Here is a 24,710-nt window from a genome sequence, read left to right on the forward strand (position 1 = left end):
TTATCATTTGCTGACAGAAAGAAAAAAAAGAAGAATGTGAAAAAACGTCACGTGAAAGCAAAAGATTAAATATTTTTCTAATAGCCATATTTTCTGAACCCCAAATCTGGGAACATAGTAAGAAAATACAATAATAAGTAAAACTTGAACTCTCAAAAGATCCAGATTTTATGGTTGTCAGAGACTTGGGGAAACTAAGATCTCATAACAAGATCTATTAATTCTTCAAAGTCCTTAATTGTGAGAATGACCAGAATTCTCCACTTAATTTTTACCTTCAGTACTTTTTGAATCTTTTATATCTATTACTTCTTACTCTTGTAAACATCTGATAATCATTCAAATCTAATAGCACATAAAAAGCAACAAATAAATATTGATTAATAAGTGAGAAAAAGGGGAGTTTGTCTAGTAGATAATAAAGGGCCAGTGCAGTGAGGGGTTTTAACATAATGGTGTGTGAGACATTTCTCCATGGCTCACTCTCGCTTCTGCACATTTTCTGGGTAGAGACATTGATAGCTTTTGTTCCTAACTATATTTTTAAGGCTGTTTGTATGGCAAACACCCTTAGAAGATGGAGAATGTATCTGCTTCCAGGCAGAAGAAAGATTTGTTTGCTGCCTAGGATACTAAGATAATGTCTCTCTCCAGGGTAAAGATTGAGCAGGTTTACTAAAAGATGTTTTGGAAGATTCTGACTTCCTTAACTTGAGGTTCTTAAGATACAAAGTGTAGAGGCCAGCTCCGTGGCCGAGTGGTTAAGTTTGCGCGCTCTGCTGCAGCAGCCCAGGGTTTGGATCCTGGGCACAGACATGGCACCGCTCGTCAGGCCACATTGAGGTAGCGTCCCACATCCCACAACTAGAAGGCCCTGCAACTAAGATATACAACTATGTACCAGGGGGTTTGGGGAGGTAAAGCAGAAAAAAAAAAAAAAGAAGAACATTGGCAACGGTTGTTAGCTCAGGTGCCGATCTTTAAAAAAAAAAAAAGAAAAAGATATAAAGTGTACTCACTGTGTGCACAGCATCCACTTGGGCATCACCCTACAGAATTAGGGGGCAAGGAGAACTGATGAGAACATTTAATAAATGTGGCAAAGTCCTTTGTCTCTGACCCAGGAGTCTCATGTCATCTGTTAGCACCTACGAAACTAGGTCAAGCTAACTTAAGAGCTTTGAAGCAGACAAAATCTCAGACCCTTCACAGTTCTTGACAAAAGGTCACATTACCAGCGTTCAAATGTCTCATTTCCACCATTCCTAACTATGACATTTACCTTAGTGATTCAAACTGGACGTATAAGGAATCCCAAGGGAGGCCATGACTAGCCAAAGAAATAGGATTAAAAATTACATGGGTGGTCTACCTCCCAGTCAATAATAGTAGTCTATTTAAGGTCCCATAGTTCACATTATCGTCAGAGCAATACACAAGTGTGAGGGTGCCACTGTTGGTGGTCTTGAAATGTAATGAGAGGAGCATTACCCAGCTAAATTCTACCATGGACACAATTATATCCTCTGCTTTCCTAAACTCTGGGTGTTCTTTCAGTGGCTTACAGCACCATTGACATTTCCTGTCCAGGACTGTAATTGTGTGCTACCATCATGATTCTTTTACTCTGAACGTTAAACTTTTCTAAATACAGTTAGGAATACATATCAAAGCGTGGTGGCTTACAAATTAAAACACTGAAACTAAATTCAAGAAAACTGAGTCCTACTTTGTCTTTGGCATCAGGAGATGTGGACACATACTTCTCTGTTTCATGTAATAAAGGAGATTTGAGTGTAAGGGTAAGCGCAGAAAGAGTTGAATATCGATGCATGATTGAAGTGAATAAACTACTTGGCAACTCAGATGAAATACTTGAACTGTGTTGTCAATACAGGAGCCTCTAGTCACATGTGGCTGGTAAGGACTTGAAATGTGGCTACTCCAAATTGTGGTGCGTTCTAAGTGTAAAAAATACACACCGGATTTTGAAGACTGAGCAAAACAAAATATAAACGCTCATTAATACATTTTACGTTGGTTACATGTTACAATCATATTTTAGATTTGATTAAACTTTCGATTAAATAAAATATAATATTAAAATTAATTTTACTTTTTCTTACCTTTTTTTTAAAGGCTATTAGAAAATATAAAGATTGCTTATGTGATTTTTCTCCTATTCTATTATCTTTCTATCAGACAGTGCTGTTAGGCTATTCCTCGCCGTCTCCCTTAGTGATGTGAATTGAGTGGGCCTAGAAGGAATCTTAGAGCTGACCTGGTGGTTATAAACTAAATGGTGCCAACTGTTATACAACAGATGAAAGAACTAAATCACTTAAATGGTTTTAAATAGACTGCAAGTTTCTTGAGGGCAAAGGTCATGCATTGTCGTAAGCTTTCTTTTCTCTAGTGACCTGATTAGTCTCTCACCTAGCTCAATAATTTATGGCAGTTGAATGAGTTATAAGGAAATACGGGAAAAAGAAAACCTGCAAGAGTCGTGGTTCGGTATACGCAGAGATTGTACATATTAATTCTGAACAGGATGCTTGTTTATCACTTTTTTTAGCAGTCATTTATATTCTTCGTTTAAGGATGTAGGCTTACGGTGTAATTTATCTTCCCGTAGGTCTCACTGCCTCTCTAGAGATCCAGGCTGGAAATGCTTATTTTTCTTACTCACATCTTCCTCTTTTAGAACACACGGAACAGTCATGGGGGTTAATTAAAGTGGGAATCGCTTGTGCACAGAGGAGTAAGTTAGTAGATACATAAGCCATAGATTTTTTTCAAATTATCTTAAGATTGTGGCCTTTAAAAAAGCATCCAATATTTTATGTGAAGAGACATAGAAAATCCTAACAGAAAGGACAAAGTCAGCAGAAGCTACATGATGTCCTTGCTTTGTTTCCATATATTACTTCATCTGCTGGTAGGAAGCGACACCAGCGAACAGGGAGAGATGTCTCCAAAATGCCAGGTCCATGGCCATTAGCACTCAAAAATGTTGCAGCAGAAACGAATGGCTGGTATATGAGGCCAATAGAGATAAACTAATCAGTGGTATTCCGTGACACATAAAGCATACCTTGTGTGTTCTTTATTAGGTGCAACATGGATGCTGGTGCATGAAAGGTGATTGCCACGTATCAGTTACGTTATAAATAATATTGTGTACTTACCCTGTGTTCGGTAATTTATATTATAAATTACAGAGACTTTGGAAGGGAGAAGTTATCTATGTTCTTTCATTAAAAATAAACTAAATTTGAGAGAGATTAAGGAACTAGCCCAGGGACATAATAATGCTTGTCAGAGGAAGAGTTAGGCTTTGAATTCAAGTGTAGCCTAACTCCAAAATCCATGCTCTTTCTGTTAAACCAATGCCATCTCCTCTCCAATGTAGCAATGGCATTATTATAACGGTAATGACAGAGGAAAGACACACAGAGTTTTAGCGGCATTATCCTTCCTATCTTCCTGTCCTTCCTGCATCTCTTCTTGCTTCCTCCCTCCCACGATTTTCCTGGTGTGACCCCATCTTCCCACTCTGCTCTTTCTTACTCTTCCTTTCCCCTTCTTCTCTCCCTAACAACTCTTCCTTTCTTTTCTCAGTTCCACCCATTTTTCCTTTCCTCTTTTCCTGTTTTTACTACCTAAGCTGCAGTCCTGCCAATACCCTCAGAAAACTTTGCTGTATGATAAAGCTTGGCTACTAGAGAAATGCAAATAGCAATTGTAATAACTGAAGAAGCAAATAGAACCCCAAAGTTCTTTAGACTGGAAGATAATTATTCCACCAAAATACAAATATTCTACTAGTTTAGAATCCTAGAATGACAGAGCTGGAAGGGAACATCATTCTTTCCTAGCCTGATACCCTCATTACCTATCAGAGGAAACTCCAGCCTAAGGCAGCTAAGGGGCTGCCCAGGGTGACCAAGGTTAGTGGGGAAGCCAGAACTGGGATCCTGGAATTCTTATTTTAGTTTTTAGGAAGTTGCATGGAAAATTAAGCAGCAATGTGAAAATGCAAACCTACTGACTTACACTGAGTGAGGCCTGAAAAGGTGAAGTTCATTTCCTTGATACATAAAGTTGTTGAGAAGATAAATGAGATAATGAGTTAAAAGTGCTCAGAGCTCTTAGAGAGAGAGTCCTGAGGTGAATGTGAGGCAATACTTATTGCCTGAATATTAAAGAACAGGCTTTTATAACCCTAAGCGAAGTCTGAAGAAAGGAATTGTTGGACTATAGATCATTTTATGCTGTTGAACTCAGATGATGAGAAGACCTTTCTTTTTATAGAATAAATGAGTATTGAATGGATGCCAAGGAGATGTCTGTTTTATCATTGTTTCTGCTCAATAAAAAAGCTTTTTCTAGGTGAGTACATAGGGTACTACCCGGACCCCTGAAGATACAGTAGATGGATTCCAATCTCCTTTTTCCTCTCTCTGATTCCCCAGCTAACCCCAAAGAAAGTTTATTGCTGCCGTCTAACTGGACTCACAGTTAGGTGTATATTTTTAATCCAATGTGTTCTTAAGTTGAAGGAGGTAGCTCATTTTAGAAGAAAGATGCCTGGACTAACAGGCAGGACAGGATCTTATTCCTGGTTGCAACTCTAACTAGCCAAGTGATTCGTACAAAATATGGAACCATTTGTTCCTCCACTTTCTCATTGTCAAAAGCAGATAATATTGGCATCAATCTCCAAAAGTAAACATTAACTGAGATAACATCCATGTAGTAGTTTCTTGTTCAGAGTTGGGAACGTTGTGAGGCTCCATAAATATTAGCTATTAGTTTTTGTGTGGATAAAAGTTTGTCTTAAGGTGTTAGGATTTAGACTGTCAGTATTTCTGCCTCTTAAAAAGCAGCTTCAGAAAGTTGCGTTTATCACTCAACAGATCAAAGCTCTGTGAACTGGAATTGTGTTTCAAGAGAATAGATCGATGCCTCACACCCAGACTTCTCTCCTCGTCTCCAAACCAACAGGGTGAAATGTTTTACAGATTGTACGCTTGGCACAGAGAATTCTGCAATGAAACTGCTATTGTTTTTTCTTCTTTTTTTTTTTTTTTAAGTATTTAAAGGGAATTACAACCTTGGTTATTTATTTTCTTCCACAGAAAGAAAAAAAAAGAGCACATCTGGTTGCAATAGTGGATTGAAAGGTCTAAAAATAAATATACTTTAAAGAAAAGAACCAGACTCTGTTGGCACTCCAAATCCAGTCAACAGAGGGAAAAATGTTTGCTCTAGAGACGTTAGGCTTCTTTTAAAAAAGAAAAGAAGAGCAAATAATGTAGAATTATACAGTTCTAGTTAAGTGGTTCCCCACATAAAAATGTGTTCTTTTTACTCATCTGGTAAATAGTTTTAACCGTGACATAATTACATTTCAATTCTGAATATACCCTGCATCTGTCATTTTCTCTGAGAAGAGATTGATGAGATATGAAAATGATTTCTCTACTCCCATAATTTGTAATTAGAATGCAAGAAGCCAAAGTACAAGTAAGCTATCTCTAGTTTGTGTTGGCTGTGACCTTAGGAAATTCAGTCGCCCACTATGGTGAAAAGTGCTTTATTTAGTTACATATTTTGGATCGCAGCGTCACATTTTTTTCAATTTATACAAAAAATAAAAATCATCCATTGTAAACCAGGCTTACAAATACTGCTGTGACTGTCTCACAAAGAAAGGAACAATCCTGCCAAATGACTTACATGGCTGTTGTCTCTTGGGAAGCCCAGATAAACTGAGATTAGCGAGGGGACAGTGGCAGGGGAGCGATTAGGGTTGACAAGTAAAAAGGAGCTTAGAGGAACTGGACTAGAAAACAGATGGAGCAGATAAATATGGAAGGACTGCTGGGGTATCTTGAAAGACAAACAGTGGTTGCTCAGAAGCAGTTGAGCCAGAAAATCCTTGAAAATGAGCTACTGAAAGAGATTTGTTCAGGCAAAGAGAAGGAGCCCAGGAAAGAGAGAGTTGGGTTAGGGAGCATTTCTATAGGTGAGAACACAGCCTTGCTTGTTACAATCCATCCTACGAAAGGAAACTCACAGGGAAATAGAAAAGTGTCTGGCCTCCTTGGGGAGCCCAGGGAGTAAAACTGACTATTCTATTTGGATCAAAGCTACAGCTTAAATGTTAAATTAGAATTAAATCTAAATAACTCATTAATATGTTAATTGAATCTTTGAATATAGTTTGAACCTGAGATTTTTATGTCCTTAGTTAAATAAACAGTATTCCCACTAGAAATGGTGTTTTTGGTACAGTAATGTACAGCACAAAACTCCAGGAAAATGAGTATGGAGACTAAGCCATTGAGTAGTGGACCTGGCTAAGTTAGACTTTATACTTTCCTTTTACCTATCTAGAAATGGGTAAATGCAGTGCATGCAACGCACATTGCATATATAAATACGCCTAAGTGGCTGCGACTATAAAGCCCTTCTCTTGTAATAGGGTCTGTCAGGCTGTCCCTGAGGAAATCTTATAATTAACTCTTGGCATTGTCTGATATTCCAAGCTTTTCTACTTTCTCCCCTAGTCAAAATGTACTGGTGTCACATTTCCTTGAGCTTCCAATATGATAAACAAGGTATTTAAAAATATTATTTGGAGTGGGTCAGTGACCTCAAAACCATGGACAAATACGGATATTTGAATAGAGTCCTTCAGAAATACGAAAATCCTCTATAACGGTAGCACAACCTGAAACTGTCTCTAAAATGCATCTTCTATTACTTCTTTAGCTTTAAATACCACTGTGATTTGGACATCAAAAGTATCAGTTCAAATGGTCACTCAAAGAGCTATCCATACTTGCTGTCTCCACTTCTCGCCTCTTCTATACCCTGCCCTGCTCTAGTTGGCTCCCTTGCTCCATGAAAACTGCCCTTGGAAGGTTACCTGCGCGCCTAATTTTCATTCCTTTTTTTACTTGTCAATTCTCAGCATTTGCCACAATTTTGACATTTTAAAACTCTCTTCCTTTCGATTCTGGAAATCACTCTTTATTTGTTTTACTTCCATCTCTTTGGCTGCTGCTTCTCCAGCTCTTTCGGGGGATCCTCCTTTTGACCCTGATGGATGAATACTTGACTTCTTCAGAACTCCGTATCACTACCCGCGTCATCTCTCTACATTTCCTCCTGGATGATCTCCGGCCACTGCTGCGACTTCATTTATGATCATAAATTTACGTCTTCAACCCACACCCCTCCTCTGAGTCTCTAACATACGCAGCCAACATCAACTCAACAGACCTACTCTAATTCAATCTTCTAACCATAGTCTCCGCATTTCCGCTTTGATTCCCACCTTAGTAGATGGCTCTAGCATTTATCCACTTGTTCACACCAGAAACCTGGATGCCGGTTTTGTGACCTCTTTCTTCCCCATGTTCTCTCAATCACCGAGGCCTGTTAAGAATCCTCCAGTATAAATCTTGAATCTGTCAACATTTTCTCTTCAGCTGCTGTTGACTCAAGCTATCAACGCATCTCATCCTGATTTCCTTCGAGTCCTTCAAGAGTTCGCTGTCTTCAGCTTTAATTTCTTCCAACTTTGTAAGTCACATGAAAGCAAAGGAAGTTATATTAATTTGTTTCTATTTTAACACACATCATCCACCACAATTCACTGATACCCCAGGGTGTAGTGCTCCGGATTGTAGTAAATATTCTAATGGAGGCATATAGAGAAACAACTAAAAAGGAATGTTTATGCCTCCTAAATAATGAAAAGGATAAAAAAATTAAGTCAGACAGGAAACTGTTTTTAGAAGGAGCAAGGATCTTGGCTAAGATAATAGAAGATTTTCCAAGGAATTTTGAATATCTTCATTTTACCTTTTCCTTTTTCTTAACATCAACACTTTCCAGGATATTTTCTGAAAAACGAGAATTTGATGAGTCCAACGAGACGGATTAAGACTGACATAATAAGGGGATAGAATTACCCAGAACTTTTTCGTTTTCCCTTAGGTGGGGAATTTTTTTCCTCCCAAATCGGAGATACTCATATTCTCCTTTGACAGAGAATTGAAGCCAATTCTGAGATTTTAATCCAAATACTTTTGGTCACACAAGAACCAGAAAAAAGCATTTTAAAATTTGAGAAAGTGAAATGTCTTTCATTTGCTTCCTAGACTTTGATGACTCAGGCAGAATTTTTTGAAAAAAATAATTTAAAGGTCATGTTTAGCATTCAGATATAACAGGGCAATTCCTCTCTTTATGGATACTTTTCAACACACATTTGAACTAAAACTTCTTGCTTAAAATTTTCTATGAAATTATGATGGCGATTTTCATATAAGCGAGAGAGTGTAACTATCTCGGTTTTGTTTCTTATGGTTTTCTTTTTCATTGACCAGATTTCCAGGAAATGTCAGGCCTTTGTCCTCTCATCTGCAAGTCTGCCCCAAGCTAGACGTTTTGTTCTTTAAATATTCATCAGCTTAAAATGTTAAGAAAATTACTCACAGCTTCTTGGAAAGTTTTTTTTTTTCTCTTTCCTCCCTCATTTTCATCACATACAGCCAGGAATTCTTAGGAAGTGCCTGCTGCAGCCAGTCTGACCCTAATGGAGGCCCATTTTCTCCTGTGGTGGGCCTCCAGTCTCACAGACATTCCGCACAGCTCATTTAAGACAAGATTGTCCGCTTTCAACCCAGCACCTGATACCAAGCCAAGAAACATAACTTTTTACGTATTTAGTGTATGTAACGGGAGCAGCTGCCCGGTGTGTGTGAGACTTTTAAGGAACACATCCTTTTGGATCTGTAGCAATATATTTCTTAAACTGCTGGTGCAGCAAACTCGGTTGAGCGTCAGGCCTGAACACATGACACCAGGTCCCTACCCGACCACCGGCCCAGAGCACAAGGGCCTTATCGAGCTGCCTGAGGCAAACAGTGGGATTTTATAAAACAGAGCAAGTCTTTTCTCAAGTAGAGGCAAACTGATTCTTCACACAGAGATGTCTATGATTATCCACAGCAGTGAAATTCCCGGATTTAGATGCGAAATTGGATTATAAACTGCCTCCAGGCAGGTAGAAGCAGCTTTAATCAGTGAGACCAGCTGCTTCCATCCCAGGGGAATAACTGCCAAAGAAGTGAGAAAAGGAAATTCATTTCCCAGGCTGGCCTCTTCTGTGTCATACGAACCTGAATATATATATTTTCATTAGCTAGTTGCCTAGGGAATGGGAGCGCTCCAAGAGAATTTGCCAAAGCTGAGGCGAAGGACAAAAGCTGGTTTGGCAGCACTGGGTATCCTAAGCACAAATTCTTTAAAAATAATAGCTTAAAAAATATTTTTTTTTGTGAAAAAATTTGTGAATTCAAGTGATTTTATAATGGCTGCTTCAATTTAAAAATAAGTAAGTTCTAGCATGGCAAGAAAAAATCTGTCTTTCAAACAGTGACATATTTTATGTATTTTCTGGAGACATTTTACGAGTTTTCAGACTTTTCCTGGTACCCTGTCAGAACTCTAATAAAAACATGAGTGCTCCAGATATCCCAGTATTTGCTTAAAATTTTAAGTGGGAGGAAAAAAGATTACAAAGAAGAAAAGAAATGAAAGCAATTGGTGTTTGTATAAAGTATTAGTTTCATCTGCCCGAGGTTTCAAAAGATTTCAGAGCCTGTTTTGTGTGGTTGTACGTGAAGATTTTGAAAGAAATTTTAAGAATATTCATAAATTAAGTAGAAATAATAGTTGTCTCTTTAAATTACAGTTTTCTGTGAGGAAAACCAGTATATATTTTTCTACTCACAAATAAAATACCAAATGAGATTTGATTTTTCTCTCAACCCTTATACATGGGGTAAAATGTTTGGAGTATAATATTTCTCATTCCTCAAGTCAGGTACAACCTTCACAAGTCCCCCTAAGCTGAAACGACAGGAGTAACCAATTTAGTGTATGTTATAGGGCTTTAGTGTATTTTTTGTTCCTTTGTGATGTTTTAGTTTGTTTTCCCAATTTTTTCTTTTCTTTTTTTTTTTCTTTTGTGGAAGATTAGCCTTGAGCTAACATCTGCCACCAATATTCCTCTTTTTGCTGAGAACGACTGGCCCTGAGCTAACATCTATGCCCATTCTCCTCTATTTTATGTGGGACGCCTGCCACAGCATGGCTTGACAAGTGATGCATAGGTCCACACCCAGGGTCTGAACCGGTGAACCCTGGGCTGCCAACGCGGAACGTGCGAAACTTAAGGCCTGCACTACTGGGCCAGCCCCTCAGTTTTTTCTTTAGAGTACACATTTGTAGTAGGAGGTAAATGAACTCTGAACGACTCTGGTAGTACATGTTAACTACTTGTTTATTATCCAGTTGACTGAAAGGAACAGTTGAGAAGCTTTTTTGAAATTAATTCTTAAAATTTAGAATAACAAATTCTCCACTTCTTCTCTCTCAGTAGCCAGTGCACACTCGTAAATGCACAGATCTCTTTCTCATCTTTTTTGTCTCAAGATTTCCCAGCACCAGACAATGGCACACTGGGAAGGAAATAGCTTGTGAGTTGGGCAAGCTGACTCAATGAGGTTAAAATTGGTTTAAACACAATTCTAAGGAAAACAGAACTGTCAGTTTTGCCCTAACATTCATATTCTGTCATCGAGAGGTTGTGTCATCTTGGACAAGCTAGTTAGATTTTATGAGACTTAGGTTTTTCATCTGAAAGTGAGTGTTGCAGTGGATTACTTGGTTCAAGCCCTTATATTTTAAGGGACGGAAGCATGGTGTGTACAATTGACAAATCAGGAGTTTCATCACTGGGAGGGTCCCCCGGGCTGGGGGGTGCGCGATGCCATTTGTTAAGTCGCTCACTTCTACTCTGATTACTGTGACCTCTGAGGGATTTCTCCGGATCATAAGTTGAAAACTACTGGACCAGATAGTCTCCAAGGTGCTTTGAACCTCTAACATTTTTGTCATTATAGATGCTGTTCTGGAGGAATTTAAGAATTTAGAATTTAGAGCTCAAATGGATCCTAGACTTTATTAGGTTCAATATCCTCGTTTTGAAGATGTTAAAACTAAGAGCCAATCTTAGCAAGTTCCCAGAAGGTGTGTCATTAAACTGAGCATCTTCAAAACACATTGTAGTCAGATTAACCAGAATCAGTGCCCTAGAATATCCAGACCATGGCTGAAGGGAAGAAAGGGTAGAAATCACCTGCAGAGACTGTCCGAGTTTGTTCTCTCCCTAGGCTAGTGGTTTGCAACTGTGTTAAGGGCCAGAACACAGAGGGTAAGTCTGAGAAGTCTGATTAGGCCGGGAGGTATCCCCACTGGAAAGACTTGAAGAAAGTAGATTTATCCTGTGTCTCTCTCAGATTCTTGGATCTGTTTTGGGGTGAAGGGTTGGGTCATTATGCTGAACTGAGATCCAGAATAATCTCAAGGCTTTATTATCCAAATCACATACATATTTGGATCCTTCTTAACAAAGGTCATTATTAAAATCATTATTGTGAGTTAATAGCAGTGATCTTTTTATTCCATCTTTGTGTTTAAAACGTACATTTTCCTTTTAGATTTTCTCCATAAGGCATTACTTTCATGGGGAGAACAAAGCCTGAGACTTTACAGATAAGAAGTACTTGTGAGAATTTCTACTCTGAGGAGCTAAAGCGAGAAAACAAATAGCAGGAAGCTAGTCCAGTGCTTGAGATCGTCCTGCAACCCAAACACCACTTGTAAACCACGCGTGCGTAACCCATTCTAGTATCCAATGCTTTAAACTGGAAGCTAAAAAACCAGGTTTCTAATCTCAGTCCCAACCTATACGTGCTGTGTGGCCCTGGACAAATCAATTAACCTTTGTCCACTTATTTATACATAAAATCAATATGCTAAAACTTGCAACCTGTTAGCCTAAAGTGATTCTGTAAGAAAAAAGTAGACATTTTAAAGAGATTTGAACACCATAGCAAAAAAAGATATCACTTTGGAGAAATCATATGTGCAAAGAATTTCATGATTACTGGCAAGAAATGGTGAGTTTCATCTGTCATGACTGCCAGTAAGCAGCTTCTATTTTTATCTTTTGGAAGACATGATAAGACATAACAATAAGCATGAAACAGAATGGCCTCGGGGAGAAAACTGCATTTTGAACAGATCCTTCTGGACTCACTAATGATAAGCAAATATTATTTCAGCAGAGATTGACTAAAAACTTGGAGGTAGTTTGAAAAAATATTTAACCTTCAAGAATGATAAATGTGTAATATTTCTGGGAGTCTTCTAGGGTATTTTCTAATCAGAATAGTGAAATGCTGGTATCACTTCTTGTCTCTTAGGCCTACTCTGCTCGCGTCTTCAGCAGTTCTCTCTCGGAATGAGGAGTCGGTCTTCTTCCACCCTGCAGCTTCTCTTTACACGTATCCACACTGAGCACTTAATGGGTCCTCAGTCGATGCTAATCACTGGAATTTTGGCATATTTTGTTAACTGAATTGTGATGAGATAGTGGGGGAAGACCATAACCATTTGATAAGTTTGGGTGGGGTTAGACAGGTAGAGCTTGTAGGCGCTGCTCTTTGAGCAGTAATAGAATTACTTAGTCCTTGTCCAGGGAAGAAAAGGGGGAAGAAAGTGGACCCTTGAACTTTTACATATATATTATTTTCTTAGGTAATTTATTATGAGAGCATCTGTCTCAAGTCATAATGGATAAGAATTATACTGCTGTAGATTTATAGAGGGACTAGTGCTTATTTTACTTACTTCTAGTCTCTATGAAAATCAATCATATTTCTAATACTCTGATCACCATCTTACATCCTTATAATAAATCCCTTTTTCTTAAGTTAGTTTCTATCGTTTACAAAATGTATAATAACTGATGAAGGCATTGGGATTCCCTGAAGGATTTCCTTTGACAATTGAATTAAAATCCTTTCACGATGATCTGACTCAGTTCAGTGTGCCCATTCTATAGAGAAAGAAACTGAGGCCCGAATAATTAAAATAAATTGTCCAAGTTCTCACAGAGTCACAACCAGATCTCAGACTTCTAATAACCACTTCAGCACTCTTTCTCAATCTTAAACATATATTTTCCCCTTGACAAGTCAAAATTAATGAAGTTTTCTCATAACTTGGAAAAGTATGAAATAACATGCAGAGGGAAAAAATAGCCTCAAACAGCAGAAAGTTGAAAAATGAAAGCATACAGAAATTCAAAAGAAATCTGGATGATGGTTTTGTTGAATCTGGTGTTTCTTAGCTGATATTGGTGAAGCAGTTCACGCTAGGAGAACGTGACCTTTAACCATTTCAGAGTTCATTTTTTAGGTCTAAGGATGTGGATAGTGTCTATGTCTTTCCCATAGAGATGTAGGAGAAAGATGACTAGAAAATTTGCTTACAAAGTTTTTTTAAACCATGACTTTGGCAGAGATATAGTTATATATGCAAAATTATAACCTGAAACAATAAAAGCTCCTAAAATTAAATTTTTTGTCTGTCTTTTCTGCTCTTCCCCTGCCTCTTTCCATGCCTACATCCCTCTTACCCATTAGGTTTCAGGCCAAATAATGCCTTCTCAGAAAGATTTCCTGCCCATCTATTTAAATACAGTCTCTTTCCTTAACCCTGTCATTTTCTAACAAATTACCATATTGATTCATTAAAAACAATGATTCCATCCAAAAATTCTAATTTTTTTGCTTACTTGTTTATAATTTGTCAATCCTCACTAGAATTTAAGTTCCAAGAGGGCAGAGACCTAGCCTATTTTATACATGACGGTACCCCCAAGGACATAATATGTGCTTCTTGAGTGACTGAATGAACAAATGAAGACAGAGGAGACCAGACTGATTAGCTGATCTCCTCAATTACACCTTGCAAGCCAGTAAACAGCTTGGCCTAGAACAAGGTTTCCTAATTTGTAGTCCTCTGCTCTTTCTACTTTATTCTATACTGCTTCCTCTTTGAAAAGTTATATCTATATCTATCTATATATAGACCTGTATACCTATATCTGTATCTACCAGGTAATCAGACAAAAATATACAAGGTTTCTTTTTAATGAAGTTCTGAAATAGTGCACTCAAGGCTGCTTCTTCATTATGTAAAACAAAAAAAAAATTTAAAAGAAGGAAAGAAAGAAACAAATCTGGAATGAGTTCAGACAGGAAACAAGAGTCTTTTAGGGGCTGAAGAGAATGATTTATGAGGAGAGACCAAAGGAACCAAAATGAGCGGAGTTGAGTCTAGTTATTAGATGACTATCTCAGAATGCTGACAAAACACAGAGAAGAAAAGAAAAAAAATACCCAGAGTAACATGAAATTGAACAGAACAGTACTAACCCATATACAGAAATACTCTCACAAAACCCTCGGAATATTAGAGATTCCTTAGAACCAAATTTACAGTGAATGTGAGTATCCACGCTGAAACTGACCATCACCACTGACACAAAGGAAATTAAGGGGCTGAACATAATTTCTGGTATAAAGCCCTTCACTTCCACGTTGAATTTATTCAAATAGTGTTTAATTTGCAAAGCATTCTCATTCCCTTTAGGGTGCCTCACAAAATAAAGGAGAGCTATTGTAAGTCTGGTATAAAGAAGAAAAAACCCAAACTAGGCTTAATATCAAGACAATTTTCCTGGAAGTGAATCTACTGAATTGAGAAACAATCCTCCAAGTGAAGTAATTATACTTAATTTTCAAAGGAACCAAGTTGCCTCTTAGTGTCTTGAGAACCTTATACTCCTCTAAACGTTTTGAAGGATTCCAAACCAAATTTGAACCAGTGATTTCTACTGAGAACTTATTTAAACCGGTGATTTCTAACGAGAACTTTTACCTTCTACTGATTCCAAGAATACAAGGACTTGAGGAGGACATGATGAAGCAGCGCATTGGTCTCAAAAATCATCTTCCCTCTTCTAGTAGAGAAGCCCGGTGATCTTTTGGGAAGGGAGTGGTTAAGTGGAGGAAGATACAGATCTTTGCTTATAAAGGTTTAAGATACATCTAAGATTTCAAAAATATTATTCATTTTTATTGTTTATTTTAAAAATATGAAATTAGGAGAAAGCATACATGCTACAATGGGATAATCAGGATTGCTAATTTTATGCACATTATTTTCACTACATTCCTTGGGGAAAGGTACTAAAACAATGTAGAACCCATTTGTAGATCATTTTGTGGAGGATTTATAATAACGATTTTAAAACTATACTAATTTTAGCAGTCCCCTGTTTCAATTTTGTAAAACATTTTCAGATGAGGAAACTACAAAGTTATATATAATTTGAATATTTTAAGAAGCTTATTTAAACTATTATTACTTTCCCAACTGTTTTAAAAATATTTACTATAAAGCAAAAATAAAAATAAAGTCTTACGTGAGTAACTTAGAATAAAGTTTTCTTTGTTGTTTACGGAACACGACAGACAATAGGGCAAGTGGCACTTAAGCAGTGTCAGTCCTTTTGGACATCCCACTTTCTGCTTCTCATTCTTTCACTTTATTAAAAAAATAATTCATTCAGTTAATATTTGTTTGGTGTCTACTCTGTGCTAGTCATTGCTCCAGCTTATCACCATGTGGCAGCCAGCCTCCAGGATGGTTCCCAATGATCCTTGCTTCTCTACTATTCACGCCCTAGTGTGGTCCTTGCCATGTGGGCTCAGAGTTCGTTTATGTGACCGATAGAGTATGGCAGAGCAAAAGTGTGTGGCTTCTGAGCTTAGGTAATGAAACACATTGTCACTTCTGTCTTACCCTCTCTTGGGCCATTTGTTCTGGGTAAAAGGAACAACTCTATAAGGAGGATGCTCAAGGGGTCCAAGGGAGAGGTCCGGGCAGCGAAGATCTGTCTTCCCGCCAACGGACTGCACCAACTTGCCAGCTATGTGAGTCAGACATGTTGGACTTAGATCGCCATTGCCCAGTTAGTCTTCACATGGCTGTAGCCCCAACCAACACCTTGACTGCAACCTTATAAGAGAGACCCCAAGACAGAATCACTCATCTAAGCCGCTCCCAAATTCCTGACCCAAAGAAATTGTGAGAGAAGAAATATTTATTCTTGTTTTAAACCACTAAATTATGAGGTCATTTTTCACACAGCAACAGATAATTAATACAGCCTATTTTATCACATGAGAAAAAAATAACATGTTAAATGATTATGTGTTTTGAAAAATAACAAATAAATGTATGTACCAGTAGGAATTCAGGATGTCACCTTGTGTTTATGTCCGGGGGAAAAAACAGTGGATTCTGAAACTTTGCAATATTCTCATCTGAAAAATGATAGATTTTTCATTGTTTAGTTACTATAAAAATTATCAAAATTAACAGGTCAATTGTTACTTTGCTATTAATAATAATTTGCTTTGAGCAGTATTAAGACTTTAAACACCCTGTTTTTTTCAAAGTACCAAAATAGATCTCTTGGGTAGTCGAAGAAATGAATGAAACAAAACTGACAGCAACGTTGCTTCCCATACGTGTCGCAATTGATTGCAGCTGGACTCTGTGAGTAGAATATCAAGATCTTATTTCTACTCAGTTATTTTCTGTAGGAGGGGATGTACTGGCAGAAAAATTGATGCCAAAAAAGAGGGAGACTTCCCTAATCAAAAATATAGTTGTTATCTGTTCTGAAAGAGTCTATGGAAAATCCCCAGATGGGGCCTGAGTCTCCATATCAGCAACAAACTTTGACTATCACTTATTAAGTTCAGTTCTACAAAATTCCTGTCCCCTTTCTGAGACAGTCTAGCTATCTGCAATAAGAGAGAATATGTAGTATCTGTACATCCTCTGCTTTCAAAATTTCTTTGTTTAGAAATCACATCGGCCAATTATTTAATGTTTCCATAAATGAGTAAGAAGACACTCCTCCTCAGTGTCCCAAATGAATAAGAAAGTCACAGAGTGTCGTGTGGAAAATGTTAAAGGGTCAGAATACCCACTTGGGATGGCCACTTGGTCTAGCTGTCTGATCTCAGCTCCATGGTAGCCAATCTCTTTGGCATGCATATTCATCTCTACATCTCTATCTGTTGGGCCTGTTTGTAAAGAATCCCATCTTAGGTGGGGAGAGGAGGTACGGAGAAGCACATCTGGTAACAATGGCAGTTGCTTAGCTTTTCATTTAATCATAAATTAAGAGAGAATGAAGACCTTCCTCCCTGGTCTCTGTATCATCATGTTCTTTAATTTCTCTCTCAGTGAAATACAAACAGTACTATTTTCCTCAGAGCTAGCAAGTTAAATAACATTTAATTCATTTGTGTCAGGCTTCTCTTTAAAACACAAAAATATATTTCACTGGATAGGCCTATTAGTAACTTATAAACTGTGTAAATTATTACAACCAGGATATAAATGTATGTTCTTCTCCATACCTAGTTAGAAGAGAAAGGATAGGAATTTTGCCTCCAAGGGAGAGGGTACTTTGGAAGCACTGTGCGGCACTGCTGGAGGAGAAGGGAGGGTGCACTCTCTCTGTGGAAGCTTTATGACAGCCATAGGCCACACATGGATGGTGAACATTTGAGTTCTGGAGGTGAGAGGAGAGAAGGCGCTGAGCTGCGAGAGGAGCTAGCAGAACAAAGTCGATCAGTTAAGGAAAGGTAAATTGCACCAACCTGAAAACTGTGCCTAAGATTCAGGCAGTGGTAAAGGCTGTCAAAGGTTTTAAAAGATGGGGCAGAAATTCTGGATGAATTTTGTCTTTGGGTACTCAAGAGTGCAAGAGAGCGATTGTACTTTTTTTTGGTTTGTCATTTCCCTGTTAGCTCCTTGAATGGTCAGAATGTGATACTCAGAACCAAAGGTATTCCAGCAGTAGTCTTCTTCTTCAGGCATAATGGATAGGATTTCAATGAAATTTGAAGTAGTCACTCTGTCTGGCTTTGCGAGTGTCCTCAGGAATCAGAGGAATAAAGAAATAAGAAGCCAGAAGACAGGGCCTTAACTTAGAAATCATCCAAATCCAGAACACCCTCTGGGCTAATACGCCTATCAAAGCAAATTTTCTCGGTCGTGTGGTTTCAAAACTGGTCTTAGAAGCCCTTTTAATGACCTGGTAATTGTTTTAACAGCTCCTCAGTCAAGAGTGAATTGCTGTAGTTGACATGTCAACGTATGAAGTCCGGCTAAGGTTCACTCCTGGTGTACCTAGAGCACCATTAAGCATTCCTGCTTACATTCTGGCTTACTTAGCAATAAACATTTATTTACTGTATCCATAAAACTTTTCTCTGGCTGCCTAAGGAAGCCTCCGGGCAGGCTGGCTCTCAGCTGAGAGGAATGTTGAAGGAATCCTTGAGGAGCAGAGCCCTTCCCTTTTCAGAGTGGCTTCTTCAATTGGCAATGGAGTCATTTTGTTCAAATTCTCTCTGCTTCCTTCATATGAAGAAATCTCCCCAAATCCCAGAGGGAGAATAACCTTTAAAAAAGCATTTATCTAGATTTACGTTCAAGTGATACTCATATGTTCATTTATTTCAGAAATATTTATTGAGTACCTTCTATCTACCAGGTACCATTCCAGGCACTCAGAATATGATACTGAACAAAATCTATGGCATTAAGAACAATATATTCTAATAGGAGAAACAGAATGTATGTGTGTCTATATACACATGTATGTATGTATATGTACATGAGAACACATATATACATAAGCAGTGGTTAAATTCTATGGAGAAAAATAAAGAAAAAATCAACGTAAAGACTGTTGATGGTATGATGGAGAAGGAGTTCTATTTTATTCTATTTAGGGTGGTCAAAGAACGCTGACGTTTGAGCTAAAGGAAGTGAGAGAGCAAGTCAGGAAGGTGTCTGGCAGAAGAAAGTTCCAGGTAGAGGAAAGAAGAGCAAAGACCCTGAGGTGGGAGCATATTGGTATGTTTCAGCAGCAGCAAGGAACCCAGTGTGGCTGACAGTGCCGAAGGAAGGGAAGAATCCAGATAAGGAAGAGGGGAAAGGAGTGGGAAGAGGCATATCCGGGAGAGCTGTTGGAGGCTGTTGTCAAGACACTGGCTTTTCCTCTGAGTGAGAGGAGCTCTTAGCAAAGCAGTCCCATGATCTGAATCACACATGAAGAGCCGTCTCTGGCCACTGTGGAGATGTGCAAGAGAAGGGTGCAAGAAGGGGAGGGTTCCAGCAGGGAGACAGCAGTAATTATCCAAAGGAGAGATGGTGAACCAGGAGTGTGATGGTGGAGAGGGTGAGAACTGATTGGTTCTAGATATATTTTGGAGGCAGAGCTAATAGGATTTGCTGAAGGCTTCAAGACAAAGTGAGTAAAGGATGACTCTAGAGCATTTATCCTAGCAACAGCTAGATTAATGCTCCTTTAATGAGATGGAGAATACTGAATACTCACTATGTGCCAGGCATATTTTTAAGCCAGTGAGTGACAGAGGTAGAACTGAAACCGTATATTGACACTTTTTTGGGTATTCAGTAGGCACTATCTGCTCTCATCTCTCTAATTATGTGAGAGAATATGTGATGGTTGGAGCCGTGTGGACTATTTTGTGACTATGAGATGATGTATCAGCCAGAGTTTAGGCAAAAATGAGATGGCACACGTAAATGTGGGAACTGAGAGTTTAAAGCTTGGGCAAGATAAAAAGGAACTGTAAGGAATGGTTCGCACCTCAGGCTTGCAATTGCAGGACCCTTTACCACCAGTGGGCTGGAAGATGCAAGGGGAGGGAGTGATTGTCAGAACGGGAGAGGGCTGTAACTACAGCTTTAGGCGAGAGGTGTCCTACAGGAGCTGTCACTAGGAATATATGTAGAGGAACTCAGGCTCTTAGAACTTTAGCCCCAAATCGAAATATCTAGAGGAATAAACACCCTAGCCTCCCATTCTTCTTGCACTCTGATCTCCTGCTGGCATTGCCCAAACAGAAGCCACAGGGCAGGCAAGTCCAGTAAATATCATCCATAGATGGCAGCCTGCCAAGGGACAGAACAGGATGGAGCTTTGTCTGAGGTGCAGTGGCGAATGTCCTGTATGCAGATGAACCTAGAGACAAAAAGGGAACATGGAAGGATGACAGACTGGAAGAGTAGAAAAAAAATCTTAGGTCCTTGATGACGTTCCTGTGTCTGGAACTACCAACTCCACTGCTTTTTTTTTTAACTTTTTATTTTGAAATAATTTTAGACTTACATAAAAGTTACAAAAATAGCAGTGTTCCTGTACACCCTTCACCCAGCTCCTCCCAGTGTTAACATGTTTCGTACCCGTAATATAATTATCAAAACTAAGAATTAATATTAGTATAATACTATTAACTACACTGTAGAGTATATTTAGATTTTTCTAGTTTTTCTGCTATCTTTTTTCAATTCCAGGATCCATTGCAAGTCACCACATTGAATTTAGTTATTATGCCTCTTTAGTCTTCTGCAATCTGAGACAATTTCTCAGTCTTTCCTTGTTTTTTTATAACCTTCACACTTTGGAAGAGTATTAATCAACTATTTAGTAGAATGTCCCACAATTTGAGTTCATATGATATTTTCTCATGATTAGACTATACATTTTTTGGCCAGAAGAACAAAGAGGTGATGAGCCTGTCTGAGTGTATCATATCGGCGGTACATGACATCGATATGCCTTATTACCCAATTACTAATAGATATTACTCTACATGATGACAACTTGGATCTCTTAGTTCCCATGGTCTCAGCCAGGTACAAACTACTTTGATGTGAAATGATTATAGCGTCTCTGTTATTTAAGTCACTGTTCATTGGTATTATCTTACTTGCAGATGGATACACCCTAGCAAATGCCCTGATCCCCTCTACTTATTTTCCTACTCCCCATAGCGCCTTATCTACCAAATGACGAAATGAGTAACAATCAAGGGTCCTGGAACTGTATATTTAAGACCTGTGCATATGGTCAATTTATGGAAAACCAAAGTGGTAGAATTGTCTTTTCATTTCATTGACTTTAAATTTCTTGAAACTAAATAGTAGGTGTATGATTAAAACAAGAAAATGTTAAATGATGAAATTAAAGAACCAAAAGTTAAAGGAATTATTAATCCAACCTCTTGTATAATTACAGAATCTTCTTTGCCAAATTTAACAATGGCTCTCCATCTATTGCTTCACCACTTTGTAGAGAGCACAGCACATTGCAAGGTAACTCTGGTTGGGTAGCTGTCTCTATTTTATTTTTAATTCTTCTTTAATCTGAGCTGAAATCTATCTCACTATTATTTGTCCTAGAGGTTCTATCCACTGGGAATTCTCAGAAAAAAAAAATCCAAAAGAATTCTGCCAAAGGCACCAGTAAAACATTTAAAATTACTAATTGTATCTCACAGAACTGGTTATTAGTCCATGACCAAGGGTGGAAGAACTCTATGGTGTTATGCCTCTAGCATCCATGTTGGCATCAATTGATTAACCGACCCTGTTTGCACACAGTTGCTCATCTCTAAATCCATTTAAGTATTATTATTCATACAAACTGCCTTATCTTTTTCAGGAGAACATCTTCGAGTAAATTAGTTAAAGAAACTCTAATATGTTCTTTGTTCCTTCATTGAAGATTAGCCATCCATAGAAGTGTGATATTTATAATACCTTTCAATTCTGCTCCACTGATCTGTGTATCTGTTTTTGTGCTAGTACCATGCTGTTTTGATTACTACAGATTTGTAGTATGTATACATATATTTTTTTGTGAGGAAGATTGTCCCTGAGCTAACATCCATGTCAATCTTCCTCTATTTTGTATGTGGGATGTCACCACAGCATGGCTTGATGAGTGGTGTGTAGGTCTGCACCCAGGATCTGAACCTGTGAACCTCGGGTCACCAAAGCAAAGTGTGCGACCTTAACCACTATGCAACCAGGCCGGCTCCTATAGGATATTTTGAAGCCAGGGATGGTGATGCTTCCAGCTTTGTTATTTTTTGGCTATTTGGGATCTGGAACCCTCATATACTGCTGATAGGAATGCAAACCAGTGCAGTCACTATGGAAAACAGTATGGAGATTTCTCAAAAAATTAAAAATAGAAATACCATACAATCCAGCTATCACACACAGAACATGAAATCAACAATTTAAAGAGATTTATGCACTCCTATGTTCATTGCAGCATTAGTCACAATAGCCAAGATGTGGAAGCAACCCAAGTGCCCGTCACCTGATGATTGGATAAAGAAGACACACACACACACACACACACACACACACAATGAAATACTACTCAGCCACAAAAAAAGACAATATCACCCATTTGCTACAACATGGATGGACCTTGAGGGTATGATGCTAAGTGAAATAAGCCAGACAGAGAAAGACACACCCCACATGATTTCACTCATATGTGGAAGATAAACAACACATGAATAAAGAGAACAGATTAGTGATTTCCAGAGGAGAAGGGGGTTGGGGGGTAGGAGAAAGGGGTAAAGGGGCACATATATATATGGTGATGAACAAAAATTAGACTATTGATGGTGAGCACAATGCAGTCTATACAGAAACTGATAAATAATAATGTACACCTGAAATTACACAATGTTGTAAACCATTATGACTTCAATAAAATAATTGAACACCAAAAGCAGAAACACTCATAAACTCTTCAAATTTCAGTGATCATGCAAAAGAACTTTATCTTTTACTCAAATGAGAGTCCAGCACAGTTGTTTCTGGTGGCAGGTGGCTCCCTTCCACATGCAACTCAGGGCCCCGGGCTCCTTGCTTCTTGTAGCCCTGCCATCCCCCAGGGGCCCGCTCGGTAAAATCCACAGGAGAAGGAATTCCTGCTGCTTAAAAACTCTCCTGGAATTGATACACATTATTTTCACTCACATTTCATTGGCAAAAACTTGCCACACGGCCACATCTAGAAGAAAGGAACCTGGGAAATATGATCCTAGCAGGCAGGTACCTCCCAGGGATTTGTCCAGAACGTGGAGGGAAAGCACTTATGTTTGTTCTAGAGTCAGCTGTCTCTGCACAGGTGGCTTGTTAAACACTTTCTGAAACACAGCTATAACGTGTCTGGGGTGCTTCTCTGACCAAATACTCTAGTACAGGGTATTAGCAAACTTTTTCTGTAAAGAGCCTGATAGTAAATATTTTAGGCTCTGCAGATCATATGGTCTCTGTTGCAACTAGCCAACTCTGTCCTTCTGATGCCAAAGCTGCCTTAGGCATAATGCAAATGAATGAGTACGGCTGTGTTCCAATAAAACTTTATTTACGGACATTGAAATTTCAAACATATTATATTCACTGAAATTTAAATTTTCATATAAATCTTGATATAAATCTTTTTTTGATTTTTTTTCAACAATTTAAACATGTAAAACCCATCTTGGTTCTCAGGCCCTCCAACAACAGGTTGCAGGCCCATCTGGCCTGTAGGCTTTAGTTTGCTGACCCCTGATCTAGCATCACTCTTTGTAAGGGAGGTAAGATTGACGTATTGTGATTTGATTTCAGTGAATACTTAGTCTTAGTACACATTTACCTCCCCCCTTTAAGTTCTGATAAGTCATTTATTAATTAGAAATCATTCTAGATATCACATAGTATCTAAGTCAATTCAGTAAGTTGATTTCATACTTTCTTAATTATGGCTATAATTTATCAAGCACCCACGAAGTACAATTATTTTGCGTGTGTTATTTTAGCTCTTCAGAAATACCTTCTCACATAGCTATTACCATGCTCACTTTATCACTGAAGTCACCAAGGCTCAACGTAGCTAAGAAGTATTTTGATCATTATTTCACACAGCAAGAAATGGAAAAACCAGAATTCAAACCCAAGTTGAACACCACAACCTGTGCTCTTCTCCCCACACGGAAGTTTCCTGGCCCTAGAGATGTGAGCTTGTTAAAAGCTGGTAGCTATTTGTTTATTCTCTCTTCACCTGTGTTTTGACTCTATTATACCTTTTCATGTATATTTTATCCTTTTCAACTGAAAAATCGTATTCCTTCAGTGGAGCCAAAACAGCACAGGCAACAAGTCTGGTAAGTAGTTCAGTATGAGGAGAATTTCCTTATTATAGAGAGTGGCTCTGAACACATAATGCTCAGTATTGACAGAGTGAGCAGGAGAAAGCCTCAAAGAGAGAAGATGCATCCTCTGAAGAGAGAAGAAAAAGCCAGGAGGACGGCAGTAGTTCTGCCCTCAGCTCCTCAGAGGTGTAGGCCTTGCTCTGTTACTAACTAGCGTGACCTTGGGTGGTAAACTTAACCTCTCTGTTTTCTAATCTCAGGATTGCTTATTGAATTTTATTCTCTAACCTTTTACAAGAGACTTGAGGTAACAGGTGAATCACATTTAGCACCTATTTTGTAAGACTCACAAGGTTGCTAATCTGCATAAATTGCAAGTTACAGTATGTGAAAGCACTTTGTGAATTGCAGGTACTTCACAAATAAAAGCTATTGTTATGAATAGTCTAGGTTTCATCGCAGGTTATATTCAGTTAAGGTCACAGCATACTGCTGCTCATTTCGTCCAATATGGAATCTTTAATGGCAGTAATATTTTCCCCTTCTTTCATTATACAGATTTTAAACTGATGAATCCATTCATCTCTGTATATATTTGCCCTTTGGATGAAATTTTTCTTAATAATAGTATATGCCTTCCCCAAGAGCAAA

This window comes from Equus quagga, chromosome 4, assembly GCF_021613505.1.
Source record: "Equus quagga isolate Etosha38 chromosome 4, UCLA_HA_Equagga_1.0, whole genome shotgun sequence".
NCBI lineage: Eukaryota > Metazoa > Chordata > Mammalia > Perissodactyla > Equidae > Equus > Equus quagga.